The sequence below is a fragment of the Tachypleus tridentatus genome, chromosome 13 (assembly GCF_004210375.1).
Source record: "Tachypleus tridentatus isolate NWPU-2018 chromosome 13, ASM421037v1, whole genome shotgun sequence".
In the NCBI taxonomy this organism is placed as follows: domain Eukaryota; kingdom Metazoa; phylum Arthropoda; class Merostomata; order Xiphosura; family Limulidae; genus Tachypleus; species Tachypleus tridentatus.
This window is the reverse complement of record NC_134837.1, coordinates 161,675,852-161,694,885: the sequence shown is the minus strand read 5'-3', so window position 1 is coordinate 161,694,885 and position 19,034 is coordinate 161,675,852. Positions and strand designations below refer to the sequence as shown.

The following is a 19,034-nucleotide window of genomic DNA, read 5'->3' as shown; positions in this document are numbered from 1 at the left end:
CTAACAACCAGGCTGGGCAACAAATAAAACTTCCCATCTAATGTAACTGTAGTTTACGTCTTTGGTGAAAACAGTGTCATTGTTAATCAGTAACTGTCAAGCGACTTTTTTTTTTTTCGTTTATTTGCTCTCAAGTTTTGATACCAGTTAATAATTCTTTAATCAAAACGCAACGAAACTAAATTAGTGTTATATTTTCTCAGAAGTGAACTCTGTGAAATCAGTATTAATTTATTATATTAATGTTATCAGGTCTGGGTGACAGCAGGAACACAAGTGTTTTTCACCTTTGGTGTTGGTTTCGGTTCCGTCGTAACTCTTGGAAGCTACAAGTTTAGCCACAACTTCTTCCGGTAACAAAACAAAAAAAACCAAATTTTTTTTTTATTTGATTATTTAACAATGATTTTGCACAAAAATGTTCAATATAATAATTCTCTGTACTCTGTATTCGTTATTCTTTCAATAGATATTATTGTACACTTTGAACACATTCATTATTGTTTCTATATCTTTATTTCTAGAGACGGAAATATTCTATATTTTGTTAACCCTGCTACCAGCATATTTGCTGGTACTGTGATATTTTCCGTTCTCGGTCACATGGTCTACATGAAAGGCGACGGGACTGAAGCTGCTGACGTTGTGAAGTCCGGTAAGATAATTCAGTCTTCTTGTGCTTCAGTTGTTTATATAAACACTAAAAGCTCTGTTTCTGTACTAAATCAACGTATTCAGAACAAACCTTATTAATATTTTCTTTAATCTTGGTTCTAAAACATTTAAAATGAAACGTTTATTGGTAAGTTACAGTGTATCAACATCTTAATATAAACTTAGTATTATCAGACAGTGACCTGCTGTGTTATTTTCAGAGTACAAACACGGTCTTTGTTCAAATATAATCTAACATGGTGTATTTTCTTCAGGTCCAGAGTTAGCTTTCCTTGTTTATCCAGAAGTTGTTCTACAGTTGCCACCTCCCCCTTTATGGTCAATTGTGTCCTTTCTTATGCTGTTAATTCTTGGAATTGACAGCCAGGGGAGCATATAATATGTTGATGTGTGTTATTTGATAGCCAGGTGAGCATATAATGTGTTGGTGTGTGTTAATGTACGCCAACATTGTGAAATATTCAGAGACTAAACACTGTCTTTCGTTTTGTTTCAAATTTATACGTTTCTGTTATCGTTTGCTTGGTGGGAGTTTTAACGTCTTGTGCGTGGCTCAACGAATGGAATCTCCTTGGAAGTGAAATAAACAATTTGAGCAGTATAAAAACGTGAGTAATGTTAACGTGCGGGTGTTATTTAGTAAGTCCGTTACATTTTACCCAATTACACATTTAAACGAAGAACAATAGATTTTCGAAAGAACCGATAGGTATGGGGAATACAATTAGCAGTTTACTGGGTTACCAATTAGTGCCTTTCTGCCATAATGGGGCTGAAATGCTAACTTCCAGAGGTAACTTTATTGAATTTACTTGTTTGGTTTTGAATTTCGCGCAAAGCTACACGAGGGCTATCTATGCTAGTCGTCCGTAACTTAACAGTGTAAGACTAGAAGAAAGGCAGCTAGTCACCACCACCAATTCTTGGGCTATTTACCAATGAATAGTGGAATTGACCGTTGCATAACGTCCTCAAGGTTGAAAAGGAAAGCATGTTTGATGTGACGGGGATTCGAACCCGTAACTCTCGGAGTACCAGTCCAGTGCCATAACCACCTGGCCACGCCAAGCCTCAGTTTAATTAATCCAGATGTTAGTACCTTATTTTTATTATTCTTATTTTTCAGTTTTTTCTTTACTATGGAAAGCAGTCAGCTACCCACAGCTGTCTACAGACAGTGAAGGGTGATATAAATGTGGAAATCGCTCTCTAATTTTAATTTCTACTGCTGTTTTTTTTATTTTACTTTATTTCATTTCTTTATGTGAGATGGGTGAATGAACTGATAGACGATGTATCTCCACCGCAATGTGGGTCCTACTTCTTTAGTCGCCTCTAAAACCTAGGGTAAATTTTATACCTCACGTTATAGCTTGTACCCCGAGATTCTTTCAATTAGTGCAGTGTTTTTATTTTATTTTTGTTTTGGCTTGTTTTTGGTTATAACTAAATAATATATATATTTTTTGTTGTTATTCAAAATGCATTTCTCCATAATTGGCGTGTAGATAAGGGAGCTCAATTGTAGCACCGCACGTGATAAACCAATTTTGGGTGTGGCTGACATTATCAGGTCACTTATTTAGTTTTAGGTTTACTGTATATCTATATAAATTCTAAGTATCTAACTTCTGTATACCTTTGTTTATTAAGTACATGTTTTCTTCTTCATTTCTTTTAAAAGTCTGTGGAGATCCAGAAAGATCGGATAATAAAAGGAAACTATTTTATTCAGTCATCAACAAGTAGATCTCTTAATTGAAAGCGAGCAAAATCACATGAAAGCAACTAGTAATACATTATATTCACACCCACTTTTAACAGCGATTCAACACAAATACATTCTTAACCACGAAATGTACAGTGTCGCTGAAATAAGCTCCGGCATGGCCAAGCGTGTTGAGGTGTGCGACTCGTAATCTGAGGGTCGCGGATTCGCATTCCCGTTGCGCCAAACATACTCGCCCTTTCAGTCATGGGGCGTTATAATGTAATGGTCAATCCCACTATTCGTTAGTAAAAGAGTAGCCCAAGAGTTGGCGGTGGGTTGTGATGAATAGCTGCCTTCCCTCTAGTCTTACACTACGAAATTAGGGACGGCTAGCACAGATTGCCCTCGAGTAGCTTTGTGCGAAATTCAAAAAACAAACAAACAAGTCGCTGAAATTATTTATAAACTTGAAATTTAGTCATAAAACGTAACGAGAAGTCCTATAAATTTCAACTTTTATAAGGTGGCCAGAACTCCTAGAAATGTCGATTATTATACAGTGGCCAAAAGACCACTTATAAAAACTTTCTTCCATCTTTAAACAGTGGACTTTTGGGCGACGTCATAAAGGCTTTCTTCTCATTGTTGTGATTTTGGTCTTACAGACCATGGAGGGTTAGGTTCATTCAGATCACTTTCTCCACATAGGCTTTGGTTAACATAACATCACCAAATAAGTCCGAGATTAATGATTTTACAGTCACAGCTCCCAATCATGAATAAAATTAAAAAACAATAAAAATTAAAAATAATTACCAAATATATGGTCAAGTTCTAAGAAAATAAGAAACTGCTTTCACTGAAAACATACAAGTACCTAAGTCAGGTTTTCTCGAAAGCTGTGCAATTTTCACTAGCACTGATTTTGTTGTTTAAAATAACACAAATGAGATGAAACATTGCTTACAATAAAAGACAAACTGTAACCACATATAAAAGACATAGATCATAAGAGATACATTTGTACAATGTCTACAAGTTACAACTTAAAGCATTATAGTGAATATACATTTAATATAAGAACCAACAGTTTTAGATAAGAAATGTGTAATTGGATAATATTCTATGAATAACAATAATATTTTGACACCGCACTGAAAAAGAAATTATACATTTTCACCCAATTAATGACACGTTTTTGATATTAAATTTTAAATAAAAGATTATTTGTTTTGTTTTTTTTGCGCAAAGCAACAAGTCTGTCTGTGAAAATAAATCGAGTTTAAACAAAATAATGGTCACAAGTCAGATACAAAACTCAAACACAATTAAAAAGAGGCCAATAAAAGGACGAAAACACAACTTACATCATGTAGAAGGAATATTATGCTATCAAACTAGAAATCTGCCTAATTATTCTGAAGTGCTTTCATCTTTATCAATGGAGTTTGGAATGCTTCGCAAGCGAGAGTCCCAGCACCAACGGTAGATTGGAGGTCCTGGAGAGAAGCAATCCTGTTTACTTACGATTCTGTCACCTTCCACATAGTACATCAGGTAGAAATTACACATTTCATCATTGCCAGTTGGCCTGTACAGAAGTAAACAAAACAAAGTTTTCCGTGACGATAAAAAACCAACTTGGAAGTAAAAATGTATTCTCAAGATGACTGGTATGGGTAATAAAACTTTAATTAGCACAAAGTACAGAACAACGTATCGAGCTTCTGAGATCATTTTCAGATTCACTTGCAAACTCTCTTTGTTAGCCTGAAGATGACTTAAGAAGACCGAAACGTTGTTATGTTCTATATGTTAATTAAAATTGTAATACCCACAATACATAAGTTCATCAGAATGTAACCAGTTATTGAATTTACTTATTGTTTATTATTATATTTTTTGTTGTTGTTGTTGGTGGTGGTATATAAAAACATCCATTTAACTTGAGAAGTATTCGTCATTTTAAGTTAGAGACACAGAGGCACTCATAATAAGCATTTAAATTGTTACTGAAAATGACTAATTGCAACACGGAAGAAGACATTTTAAAAACAAAAAAATATTCATTTGCTTGGAATGTGAAGAATCCAAAAATTACTTGCAAATTAACACATGATACTTTTTATCATTTATTTTTCAGAAGATCATTAATCTGCTTTGGTATCGAGTCCACGAGTTGACTGCAATCTTTACCAATTTTTGGATCGCAGTACCACACCTCAATTATGGCTTCAATTAGCTTATCATTCATAGTACAGTATTTTCCCCGAAGTCTTTCTTTACAAATCGCCCAAAGATTTTCAATAGGATTTAAGTCTGGAGAGTTTCCAGGTCAGTCCATCACCTTTATTTGCATTGTAATCATAAAATTCTTCACACGTTTCGATGTGTGGCACGGAGAAAGATCTTGCTGAAAAATGCCAGATCCATCTGGAAATCTCTTTTTCAATTCTGGAACCACTCTTCTCTAAAAAACTTCGATGTACTGTGGTCCTCGCATCATACCTTCTACGATATGTAAGCCCCCGACGCCATAGTAGCTGAAAAAAGCCCCAAAACATATTCTTCAAGGGATGTTTTACGAACTGATTGATGTGAGATTCTCGAAGTTTCTCACTAGCAGATCTGCGAACATGCAGACTTCTTTGACCCTGTACGAAGAAATAAGGCTTGTCACTGAATAACACCTTCCTCTATTGTTCTTGCGTCCAGTTCTTGTATTTCAGACCCCATTGATACTGTTTTTTCTTTCTTGAGTTGGTAAGAAGTCGTTTTTGACTGGTCTCCATGCCCTTCTAACGCAATTTCGAATGACGTAATATTCCTCAAAATTTCGTCATATATCCCAAAAATAGATCGACCGTACTGTAAAACACAGCTAATAACGCCGTCTGCGTGAAAAAGTGACTATTAAAGGAAATAAGCGGGTCCAGCGAGCCTACACCGGCCGCCATGTTAAAAATATTGTAAAATGACCATTTGTCTCAATTAATTTGCACAAGGGTGTAGTTCATAACTATACAAAATATTTTCCAAGTAAAACATATACTAAAAAACAAAATAAATGTCATATTTTTGTAATCACAAGGAAATCAATCATTTGTATTATATTTATGTTTGTTTGTTGAATGTGAAATAAAATGTTAAAATGTAAATATTTGCTTCAGAAATTTCTTTCCCAACTTCAATGTCAACATCTCTGAAATTTTTCATCGTACAACGAGCAGCCTGTTAATAAAATATTCAAATTGACTGTTAAGTATAACATGTATAAAATCAAGAAACCATGATTTATATTAATGTATATTTATTTGCTCCAGTATTATAAGCTAATAACTCATAATTTTAAACATTTTAATTCAAGCTTTCTTTACCAGGGGCGTAATTTGTTACACCCGATTGGGGAGGATAATTTTTGCAACCACTTATGTGAACTGTTCAATTTATAAATTGGTAATCTCTGATTACGTGAACCTGAAAACTGTAAACATGCAGTCACAGAATAATCTTGTTGACACGATACTTCAAGGTTTCCATGTAGGTTTGTATAAGTGAGATGTTGTGAACAGTTTTCAAAATGTTGACAGAATAAAGACATATGTGTCACAAATTAACTGCCACATGAATTTATTCCTGCACACTGCACAGTATAAAAGATGGCCATTATACTTGACAAAGTCACTAATAACTTTCATTGCATGAATTACGTTTTCAAATATTAATGAAGTTAGTAATTACCCTTGATAAGTTTATATATACTAAAAACTGTTCATGTTGTTTGATAAAAATAATTAAAATGTCTTTGCAAACTCTTGAAAATTACACATCATTACAATTAAGCACATAATTATTCATACTTTTCATTGAAGTAAGATTCATTTAGTCCTCTAGTCTACATGTTCCCAAACATAAACCTCCTTTGTGATGATCTGTTTATTAATCCTTTCATAAGCTCTTCTATATTTATCTTGTCGACCTCATCTTTGTGAATGTGACAAACTGCCACATAGTTGAAAAGGCATTGAGACATAGTTGACCTTAACCACGTCTACAACCGTCTTCATGCACAAAAGCTGCGTTCACATTCGCAGCTGAATACTGGACATACAAGTAAAATTTTCATGAGAAGAAACATTTCACTAAACATCTGCTGGCTTGTTTCATGCATTTTACAATAAGCATCCTTTGCATCGCACCTTTCAGAGATACTGCTTTTGTTGTTTGTTCCTTTGAACTTGGGCAACTGAAACTCGAGCCGTTGTACAGAGATTTCTGGATAGAAGTTTATAACCGAGTTGTCAATCTTGCCAGATGTGATCATGTTCTCAAGTGCCAGATATTGCCTCAAGTCATTGTTGTCTGCATTGAATCTAGTGGTCAGATGTTCTATGACTGTGTCCACAAATTCAAAATATTGGCTTCTGTAGTAATCTCTAGTTGTTGCAGAATGGTGTGCTGAGCCATCACCTGTGATCCTTCTGGGGGGTCTGCGAATGTGTGGTAGTTCAATAGGCACCAGATCTAGGGAAGTTACCTTTTTCTCAGCTTCATCAAATATCTTGTTGTAATTTTCCTCTGTTCGCAATTCCCGCAGTTGCTCAACTGTCATTGCAGATGCATCAATCATGCCAGATACTGTCGCTAATATGGTTTAGAATGTACGGTTTAGTTCCTCTAATGCAGCTAACGGATGCTGAGCCATCAACAATCCTAAAACTGTCTTTCCTTTGTCAAATCTGTCCAGCAGACCTCGTGCTTTCACTGCTACATCTGATTTTATATTTGCTAATTCAGATAAAGAATCAACAATGTCACTGTAGTGATCATTAGCACATGTAATTGCAGATAGGTGGCACAACCAGCGTGTTGGACACAGTGAGGGGATGTATTTAACTGGATTATTGTGGCTGTCTGACGATACAATACTTTCAAAGATTTTCTTGTATTTGCCTAACCTCTGAAGCAAGTTCATGTACCTACTGGATAGAATCTAACACATTCACAAGCTACAACTGCATGTTGTATTATTAAATTAGCCTTGTGTGCTCCACAGTGACAAAACAAAGCTGACGGTTGCTTCTCTTTTATTTTTGCCTGGCATCCACTGTACGCATCACTCATGTTAGCGGCTCCATCATAAGTTTGTGCTCTTAATCCTGAAAGTGGTAAATTGAGTCTAGTCAGTACATCAAGTGTAGTCGAGGATAGTTTCACCAGTTGTATTGGACACACTATACAAACCAAGAAATGTCTCATGGACGTCAAGGTTCTCATCTACGTATCGTATACATATTGCTTCCTGTTCGGCACCTGTAACATCTTGAGTGCCATCAACCATTAATGCAAAGACTTTACTTTGTTGCACTTCGTGTGTAATGTTCCTGAGTATTTGATGGCTGAACATCTCCATTATTTCATTCTGAGCCTGGGGTGATGTGAATGTGGTTTTCTTTGACAAGTAGGCCATCTACTAAGGATCTTCCTCTTCCAGGAGCTTCATTAACTGCAGGAAGTTCCCCTCCGTATCAGTATGTCCACGTAATGCTAAACCTTGACGTAGTAATAAACGTAAACTTCTGAATATTTTGGCCAGACTTCTTTTGCATTCTTCCTGCTGCTTCTTTTTTCCATCATGTAGCTGGACAGTCACTGGAGTTACATCAAGTGAACCTTCTGGAGATATAGCGAATCTGTGCTGAGAGGAGGGCTGGTGTTCGTTGAATTTCTGTTTTGCCTTTTTTCCAGTTGCACAAACTGGTGGATATGAAGGTATACTCCACTGGCCTCTCCAATTTCTCTGTAAAAAGGCCTCTATTTTCTGCCTTGGCACAATAAAAGCATATAACTTTTTTGAGTCTGACTGTCGAAGTGCAGCCATGGGAACTCATCAAACCACTTACCCTGGAAGTTGATATTTTGAGATTTTGCTTTCTGTCGAGGTATTAGTTGTGAGTCTGGATGATATTGCTTCCTATACTGTATCTGTGAAGTGTCAGATTTTTTATTACTGCACAAACTTGTTTCACAACTATCTGGTGGTTAGTAATGTGCAATAGTTGCACAAGTATTTTCAGACTCGTCCTGTGATGAACATGGTAATTCCTCTGTATGGCAAATTTCTATTCTTATGCTTGAAGTTGTTGGATTATCTGCATCTACATTGTCACTTGTAGTACTAGTAACTGGCTTGCAGAACTGTTTAATATGGGAAAGTTTCAGACGCTTGCTTGTCATAATTGGAATCTGTTTCCCAGATGACTCAACAGGCTAAAATACAGTTTTTTATTGAAAAACTCTGATGTACAATGAATGAAGATAGAACAGAATGGAAATTGGACTGAACTGTACAATGTATTTAAGTCGAACGCGCGAACCTCACAGTGACTACCGAGCTGACTGATTGCCTGGGCATCGCTGGGACAATAATGTGTGCTCGTTACAACACAAGTAATTGCATGTTTCTCGAAAATACTTAAACAATTACAAATATATTATATTCCTGTTAAAACTTATCAAAAGGCAAACGAGTTGTGATATAATATCTATTAGCACGTCTATTAAATGAAAAGACCTAAAAAAAAATTAGCAATAGAATTCGAGTAGAGGCTTCAGGCCGTTGAAATCGCTCCTTTTGTGTTCTAATTATACAAGAAAATACAACATTTTTACTATCTGTTTTTTTACCATAAAGCTCCAGCACTTTATTAGAGGGCAGTGATAATCTGAAATATCATGGATTAATGAGACCCACAAACACAGGTCTAATGAGCCCTGTTGTAAAATCGAGGCTCAGACTAAAGGGAGCGGAGGGGCTGATGTGGGGCGCATCTGGATCCGAGTGGCCCGTTAACTGTACACTAAACGTACACTATAGTCAGCGTCTTCGGCAACTAAGGAGAGTAAGGTGTTCGACAATAAAACCGGCTAGACATGTTTTAGAACAAATGGCGTAGGAAAACCGCACAATATACACATAAGATTGATGCAGCTACAAGCTACAAATGGCTTGCCAGATCTAGATCATGGGAGTTTACGCTTGGAAGTAATATTTTCGAATTTAATGCTCTGTTCAGTATGTTGTGATGAAACTTTTACTTAACCTCACACTACGTACAAGACATAGGTAGATTTTGAGATAGTGCTTGCAAGCTTTGCATTATATTTAGGCCTACTGACTGATACTTACGAACTATCGCTTAGATCGAAAAGCTTAGAAGTATGCCTATATTAAAGATGTAAATTTCGGCTACTGAAAAAGCCTACATCTAGGCCTAATTATGTAATTCGATTGGTAAGAACACGAGAATCACAAGAACAAACACAGAATTTGTAGGCCTGTGATGCAATAAAACAATTCAACAGACCAAACTGTAGGTAGGATGATTGAATGCACCATCCCCCCACCTAAAATGAAGGGGGGATGGTGCATTCAATCATCCTACCTACAGTTTGGTCTGTTGAATTGTTTTATTGCATCTTTACTGTATTACAAAATTTCAATACAATTTCCACAGAAAAAACACGTAATGACCTTTTTTAACCCTCACCACGATATCTCCTTGCAAAATTGTCAAGTTGTTCTGAACAGGGTAGAACATCTGAAACAGGTAATATTAACATTAAGTTAATATTATTTATTTCGTATAGAATTATTTAATATTATGAAATTTAAATAGTTCTCACGTTTCCTGGTTAGTTTTAATTGCACACATTTTCAAAGATTATCGAATTGTTTCTACAAATACCTGTGGTTTCAGAAGGTCATGTTTTCCAATCAACAGCTACTGGCCATTAGGCTTAACAACATATCCTGCCACAAGCTTCCCTGCATGAGAAATATAAATACATGTTTAAAAGTTTAAAACTAAAAATATGTAGAAACCTTTACTAATGCACTTAAAATTCATTAAGAATTACACATCCCTCGAACAAACTTATAATATAAATAAAAGGGTTATTTGTCTTTTCAATACATATATTTACTTCACTTTCTTATATTTCAGGTTACATATATTCAAATAAGTTTCTTATTTATAATTACTTGCTTCAGTGATAAAGATGTCAAATAGCATGTGCAACAAAACATTTTTATTTGTCTCAATAAACACATACTTGTCCATGTATAACCTAAAAAAATGTCTTCTTAAAATAACTTGCATACCCCTAAACTGAATAATACAGTAGATATTGAAAGTTTTCCTTGTAAAATACTTGGAGAATTACAAAATATATTTAACTGATGTGTGCAACATTTGTTATGTGTGTATTGTATTTAATTACTGTTTGTTATCAAATGCAATTAATAATAAATAATGAAGCAAATATATTAATCATACTTGAAAATATAAATTCCTCAATATGGAAATAAAAGTACATAAATTACCAGCACCTTTATGTATAACAAATAATAGGAATTGTTTAAAAACTGTGATGGAAAATGAAATGATTGAATGGTATAGATTAGGAGAACCAACAGAATGGAGACAATTATTACATGAGTTCCAATATCCTTAGAGAAATTCCATGAATTCATACTAATATATATAAACACCAGAATCTATTCTGCTTTATTTAATCAACTTTCTTTTCATATTGATTTACATAATTTCTATAGTTTCCAGTGACTACATATAAAAACAGAATGAAACAGTATAATATTACATTCGTGTCCTATAGTGAAAAATCTGTTTAACTGAAGTTAAACACAAAGCTACACAATGGGTATCTAACCCCAGTTTATAGCGTTGTAACTCTGCAGACATCCTGTTGTGCCACTGAAGAAAAGATGGGATGAAAAGAATCCATCAATATTTGGCAAAATTCACTCTGATAGTTACTTGTATTCATATTTACCTATGTGCATGTGTTTAATTTTCTCTTGTGGTATACAGGCTTATCATATGTTTTAATATAGAAATTTTTCAAAATTTTCATTTATTTTGGTGCATGTAGTTTTAACTTTCTTTTGACCTAGTTACCTACAGTTCTTGGTCATTCACCTGATGTATCACTGCTGTCTTCTTGTGAGACATATTTCTTTAAATATTTACATACAATGTAAAGATAATTAGAAGTGTTTTCCATTGAAAGGTCAGGTGACCTTATCATGCAAGAATAACACCAAAAAAATCTCCCTTATCTAGCAGTGAAAGTGATAAAAAAATCACATGGGTAGCACAAGAAATATGGGCAGACTAGGAATATTGTTTCCTGTATATAATGCCATGCATGCTTTTCTCAGTCTGGGACAACTTAATAATGGAGAGGGGGAGACTCTTTTCAACAAAGGAACTTTCTTTAGTCCATAAAACATTTATTGTTTTGAGAGTCAAATATTGTTTCGTTGTGTCCAGTGTCTTAAGCGTCAATCAAAGTTAGAAAATTCAGACTCGCTCTACAAAGCGAGATGAAATACTAATTCTAATTACTGATAACAAGTTCAAATAGGTTTTCAGAAAGAATAATATTTTCACCATCCATTCTTATGTCTTAGATTTTAGTCATTCTGTTAAGACCAAGAAAAGCAAATATGTTTTTAAATACAAAACTTAAAAACGAAACAGATGCTACGTTTGTTACATTCATGCTTTCTTCCTTTAATAAAGTTTAAAAAGTTCTTTATAAACATGACTGCAATAAATGATTGTATAATATGCTGAATGTACCATATTACAGCCTTGTATTATGTCTTATTCGTAAAAGATTTAAAGATATTCAAATGACGTGTTTTTTTTTATTTTTGTACGGGTAAAACAACTGGAAAAACAGATACTGGAATATAGCAACAGAACTTGGAATCATATATTAGATACTGACTAAATTCGTAATGTAACAGACTTAATCTTAAGAAAATACTTTCCTACCATATGGTAGTATACGTACAAAACTTCAAGCTATGTATTTAAACAGAATACTTACCACTTTAGGCTGAACATCAGGCATTAGTAACGGAAGCTTTAGTTCAGCAGAAACGTGATGTAACATACACTTTAGGCTTAACCACAAAATCCAAAATATTGTGACTGAATAGAGCTTCCTTAGTCGTGATGAGAAAGCCATTTTAACTACTGGTCCTGCACGTCGTCGAAAAGATATAAGTCGCTGCTGAAACGTGGGATGAAATTATATCGATTTTTGTGCGAGTATTACGTTTCTAAGTGTGTTGCTAAGCTACCACACACCTCAAGTTCTACGTGCTTGACGCAAAGTGTCCCCCCCGGTCCGAGGTGAACAGCGAAAAAACAAATTACACAAGTAATAACAGACTGTTTCTGTGATTGAACAGAACCACAGCGCAAGCTTAAACAACCCGAGCTCACGAACAACTTGTTTGTGACGTTACAAGGTTCCTGAAAGAAAGTTCACCGTTTTATAAAAATTAAACACTGACCATTGAGCGCTTAGAAATCTCGGTTAACGTAACGTTCAAGATAATTTACACATACGAATATTATAGTAATATTATGCTTCTAAAAAATAGCATTATGTGATTGAATCTTAACCTCCGTTCTGCGAAGATGTGTTTCTTCTTTTCCTGTTCCTCCGTTATCAAACTTCCTTCCTTTTCTATATAAAGTTCTCTCATTTTACTTATCATATTACATTGTGTACACTTTTGCAGAAGTGACATCACCTTACCACGAGTGGTTTCTTTCATCGTTTCGTTTCTTTTACATATTATACATATAAGTTCGTGTAGGTAACATTGGACGCCAATGAACTGTCATTAAAACAAAACAAAAAACAGAGTTATATTTATATTTGGAAAGAACAAAGGAATATAACATTTTTTTAACATTTGTATTTTCCTATGCACATAAAGTTGTTCAAAAGACACTATATCAGTGAAGGTCCACAGTGACACAGGTGTAAGTATGAACGCTAATTAACGCTAAAAACGATTTTTCGATAACAGTGGTGGCCTTAGCACAGACAGCTCATGCGCTAAACAACAAACGAGCAAAAATCAAAATGCCGAAGAATCGTTAGAAAAAAGCGAAAAACACTGCTTTCTATCTCAAAATACAAAACGTGTGTAACATTTTTACACACGTGCAAATATAACTTAAAGGCCCAGCAGAGCCAGGTGGTTGAGGCAGTCGACTCGTAATCCGAAGGGGGCGTATTCGAATCCACGTCATCAAATAGGGTCGCTCTTTCAGCCATAGGGACATTTTAATGTAAAGGTCAAAAGTAGCCCAAGAGCTCGCAGCGGGTGGTGATAACTAGCTGTCATTCTATAGACTGTTAAATAGCAAAGAGCTCTCGTGTAGCTTCATGCGAAATTAAATTTAAGACACGAAAAAACAAAACAAAAAACAACTTTAAAACAAACTTGTACGTAACGCCAACCAACAATATATATTTGATACTTACATGTTTTGTCTACAACTCGACAACAATCTGAATATTACGCCCGAAAATAATATTTCACTTAATACGTTCAACAATAAATTCGCTTAGCAACTAACTACATGTAGAACACTTGACAACAGAATTCTATAAAATATCCTTACTCAACTTTTAAGCTGACTTTCTCTCGCGCAGTGAACTAAAATAAGATTTGAAAAAATATCACTTTAGCTGAATAAAGTATTCGGAAAAAGAAGAAAACAAACTTTTAATACTACTGATAAAGCATAGCTTATACATAAGTCCCGAGAAAACAACTCCACTGGTTCATCAAGCTTACCGGGTTCGTTAGGGACTCGTAGCGAAGGAGACCAGGCGACATTCTCGAGGAGAAATTTTCATTTAGCCTCGAATTTCGACATGATACAAATACCTGTGTGTAAAGGGAAAATCACAACCTAAACATCTATGGAATCTACTAACTTTCCTTCTTCATCCCGCACCAGGTAAAATGTTTACATTTTATACTGAGTGGCTGACGTTTGTATAGGCCCGAATGGGTTAATGTTGTCTATGTGAATATGATGATAAATGCGAGTAAAGTAGAAAAAGTGAAGGCAAAGGCACGAACGTTGTGTTAACCTGTTATTACAGTAAAAAGTAAGTAAGTCGGGAAGGGCAGATGACTCAAGGTGCCCTAGTTGGGATTTACAGATCCATCGCCTCAAATTTTAGGTGGAGAAAGTGCCCCGAGAAAACCTACTTTCACTAGTTAGGACCAAGTGAAGCCTCTTCCAGTAATTTCTTTTTCCTTCCCATTTAAAGTAGAGTTTGGGTAGTAACACGCAGATAATCGGGTGATTGACCAATGAAAGTAGGTTTTCCAAAGGCACTCCCCCATCACACACACAACCAGTTTCTAGGAATATTTCCCTTCAAGTCAGACCCCTTGTTTATTTTAATCTATATGTATATCTATTCAAACTTCTCACTTTTAATTTTAATTCCATTTATTCTACTTTATTTTTATTTTATTATTTAATTATTTTTAACATCTGCCGTAACATTTTTCATTTTGGAATACGATCGCAATAAAATCAATTTTAGGATTCGATTGTGGAAGTCATACAAAACGAATGCACCAATGAAAACAATTTCACAATAAAAGGAGATGTGACAACTTAAATACCGTCTCCCGATGGTGCAGCGGTAATTTGGCAGTGATAATAAATAGTTTTACTTGCAATACATTTGTAAGGTATTGTATCAAGTCAAAATATCACACACTCACTTTGATTTCCTCTCATCGTAATTTGTGGATAATATTTTGGATTTCATTTGTTTTTGAAAGAAAACATTTAATCAACTACGATCAATTGTAAAGTCTTTAAATAAATAAATTTTATTTCCTTTGAAGTTCATAATATCAATATTACAGTACTCTTTTGGCCTTCATTGTTAGGGGGGTAATAGCCAGATGAAGCTTTGGATCAAAAGAAATATCACATAGGTTCGAGTATTTCCTCATATTTCCAGGTTCCAATTCTTTAAAAATTGGCGTCAATGCTTTTGCTCAACATTTTAATATTATCTGTTATACCATTTTTAGGTCGTTTACCCCAGCCATTTTTGAACTCTTCAGTGATACCAGTACCATTAATATTAACAATTGTTGACACGGTATCATATCCTTTGTCATGAAATATTACTTTACAATCTTCAGTCTGTTTATCAGCATGTTGAATACAGCATAAAAATTTCATCTTTTCTTTTTTACATCTCGCTCCATTAAACACATGCTGGACTCTCCTTAATTCAGCTGTAAATCCTTATTTGTGTAAAAACATTTTTTTTTCCTTTTTCTCTATTTCACCCAAAGAAAAAAACAATTACATTCACAGACACAGTTTGCTAAGTCCTTTGAACATAATGGCTTTCTTTATTATTTGTAATACAAAGAATTATTTTGAATAATAATCACAATTTTATCGAGAGTCTTTGAAATAGCTGTCAACAATTTCGATCCATTGACTTGGAGCAGCCAAAAATCTACTAAAGCTAAAGATATGATAAATTGTTGTCTTATTGGTCAATGACTTTTCTCAAGAAAGAAAACAAGAAAAGAGAATTTTTTTTTACTGCAGATACGTGCGTGTGTTTTTTATAGCAAAGCCACATCGGGCTATCTGCCTCGTGCACTGAGGAGAGTCGAACCCCTTGATTTTTACACTGTAAATCCGTAGACATACCGCTGTACTAGCGGGGAGCACTACTACAGATAGAGGCAGTGTTAATTAAGGTAAGACTGGAGTCTATTTAGAGCTAACTGGAAGTGTAACGAAGAAAAACAGCAACCCAAGAACCAATAACTCAAAATGATATGCCACTTCTCATTCTTCGACTATATTTAGGTTCTCAGCTTTTCTTCCTTTTACAGCAGTAGTTTAAGTGAATCGAGCTAATGAAATAATAAAGTAAATATTTTGTTCCATGTAATATTACCTAAAACTTTCTAAACTAAAAGCAAGATGAAGAAGGACTCGGCCTGGCATGGCCGAGCGCGATAAGGCATGCGCTCGGAATCTGAGGATCGCGGGTTCGCATCCGAGTCGCGCTAAACATGCTTGCCTTCCCAGCCGTGGGGGCGTTATAATGTCACGGTCAATCCCACTTTTCGTTGGTAAAAGAGTAGCCCAAGAGTTGGCGGTGAGTGGTGATGATTAGCTGCCTTTCCTCTAATCTTACACTGCTAAATTAGGGACGGCTAGCACAGATAGCCCTCGAGTAGCTTTGTGCGAAATTCCAAAACAAACAATGGCATGAACTGCAGTGCCAGAGCAACCAGACAGAATCCACTATTATTTGAGGCAGTATTGCACATCATTGAAATCGGGTTTCAAATTTTCATTTACGCCTTCCCGTAATTTGTTACGACAATTCCAGATGTACACATTTCTTGGACAGTGGGTCCACAAGAATATGACGATTATTCTCGTAGGAACTTTCACTGAACCATCCTAAAGCTTCGTAAAACATGATGGTATTTGTATTATAGCAGTTAACGTGTTTGTGCTTTGAATTCCAGGATATGCACTTTGGAGACATAACTACTTTGTAATGAATGATAGTCAAATTTTATACTTTGGTCAGACAAGGGCACGTCAAGAGATAATAGGTGTTACTGTTCATTTTTATGATGTCAGACTATTTCTATTTTACTCATAATTTTTGGTTGAACCTTCACTCTATCCCATGACATTTCGAAAGTGTGGTGAAGCAACAGTGAGTAACATGACGTCACTTCCAACCGATCCCAATATCAATTGGCACAACGTTCTTGGATAATTTACATCCATCAGGAGAATGGAACCATGACGTTACTTTCACTGTTCATCCTAAACGGTAGCCTGCTATGGGTGCATCTGTCTTGTTTAGTTCTTGTTGGTATCCAACAATAGAATCCTCTAATGGGTGCAGCCATCTGGATGAATAAGTTTGAATGAATGAATTTGTTTGAATAAGTTATTTACTTTATTCATGGTCCTTCTCTCTCATCTCATTTCATTGATTTGTTGTTTTTTCTTTACACTAGTATTTATTTTTACACTTTAATTATTTCATACATTTTACATTTTGCAAACTTTTATTTCTTTACGTCCCTGTTCATATGCTGAGAAACATGTAGAAAACTTTGGTGATTGTCCAAAACTACCACGACACATTATGTCTGTTTGATTTTTACTTTTCTTGTTCCACTCAGTGTTTCTGTTGTTGTTGTTTTTTGAACCATTAGCTGGCAGAGTTAGCATTTTATAGACTTAAAAAACAAACAAACACCAAATCTCAAGAGATATTTTATTTTTAATAAATATTTTCTAACGATGTTCGAATATTTACAAGAAACGTAATTTTAATAGAACGATTGTGATAATACAACAGATGTGACAAGTGAAGTCTGGGAAGACACTGGCTGACGTAAATGTTCATGGTAGACTTTGGTTTCTCAAAGTTAAAAGGTTCTTTATTTTTCTTCTTTCGGTTTACGGATGGCAAACTTGCAATGTATGTTGTAGGATTCAGATTTAGTTCGCTTTGGTTCCCCGCTCTATTGGACAACTTTTTACACTAGTGTGTGCATATTACCGGCAGCTCATTAAACTCATGTGAGCCTCATTTTTAGCAACTAATATAGTTTAACTCGAGATTACAGTGTCTATAAACATTATACAAACCATATAGTGAGAAATGTTATCCTATATATCAAGCTCCATCTACAGGAAGTGAAACAGGGTTCATAACGCAAAAATGATCATAAAAACCTCAAGACTCACACTTTGTATCTATCGCTCAAGGACCTAATGAGTTTCCGTAAGAATTTTGGTGAATATCCATTCACATCGTGCGAAATAATTACATGGACACACAAGAGACAGTAATATTGTACCTATAAAGATATAGGAAGTTATAAAGTACGTTTTATTAACTGAAACAATTTCTGAGACTCACAACACTGTGACATCTGTCTCCTGACGCATTGTTTGATGATCGCTCGTCTTTACAATTTCCGTGCAATATAATATCCAGTACTAAAGGTACATTGTATCTAGTACACGTGGACAACTTCCAAGCGCCATTTTCAAAAGTTCGATTACACATATTTTATGGAACAGAGTGGATACCCTTTAATTTTCAAGCTTTTGATATATGTAACTATAGAACGGATATGTTGTCGAAACATCTTATACACACGTGAGTTATAACATTTTACCAAATGGAAACCGTTCTGTATACGTTGCGTATTGTTACCTGAGGTATATTCACTCTTGTGCAAATTAATTAAAACAAGACGGAAAATTACGATTTTTTTTTCATTTTTTTTTTGCGTTTTATTTCTGAGAATCCAAAAATTACAAATTAATACATTATATGACCGCCTTTATTTTTCAGAAGATCATTAATCCGCTTTGGCATCGAGTCCACGAGTTGACTGCAATATTTGGATCGCGGTACCACACCTGAATAAGATTATCTTTCATAGTACAGTCTTTTCCGCGAAGTCTTTCTTTACAAATCGCCCAAAGATCTTCAATAGGATTTAAGTCCGGAGAGTTTCCAGGCCAGTCCAGCACCTTTATTCACGTTATAGTCATAAAATTCTTCACAAGTTTCGACGTATAGTACAGAGTCACATCTTGCTGAAAAATGCCAGATCCATTTGGAAATCTCTTTTTCAATTCTGGAACGACTATTTTCTGCAAAACTTCGTGTACTATGGTCCTCGCATTATACCTTC

General features: G+C 35.1%; 1 long non-coding RNA gene across 3 annotated transcripts; it reads right to left on the bottom strand.

Annotated features, from left to right (window-relative positions):
• Positions 1 to 212: 212 nt before the first annotated feature.
• On the bottom strand, positions 213 to 12,593 carry LOC143238470 (uncharacterized). 3 transcript variants are annotated; one of them, XR_013020596.1, is made up of 4 exons: positions 12,308 to 12,593; positions 10,135 to 10,214; positions 3,754 to 3,977; positions 213 to 347 (listed from the first exon to the last, which is right to left on the bottom strand). It is a non-coding gene; the product is annotated as an uncharacterized LOC143238470 (long non-coding RNA). The 3 variants fall into 3 exon arrangements; XR_013020595.1 differs by lacking the exon at positions 213 to 347 and having other exon boundaries at positions 3,650 to 3,977; XR_013020597.1 differs by lacking the exons at positions 213 to 347; positions 3,754 to 3,977 and adding an exon at positions 5,566 to 5,617.
• Between the last annotated feature and the right edge of the window lie 6,441 nt (positions 12,594 to 19,034).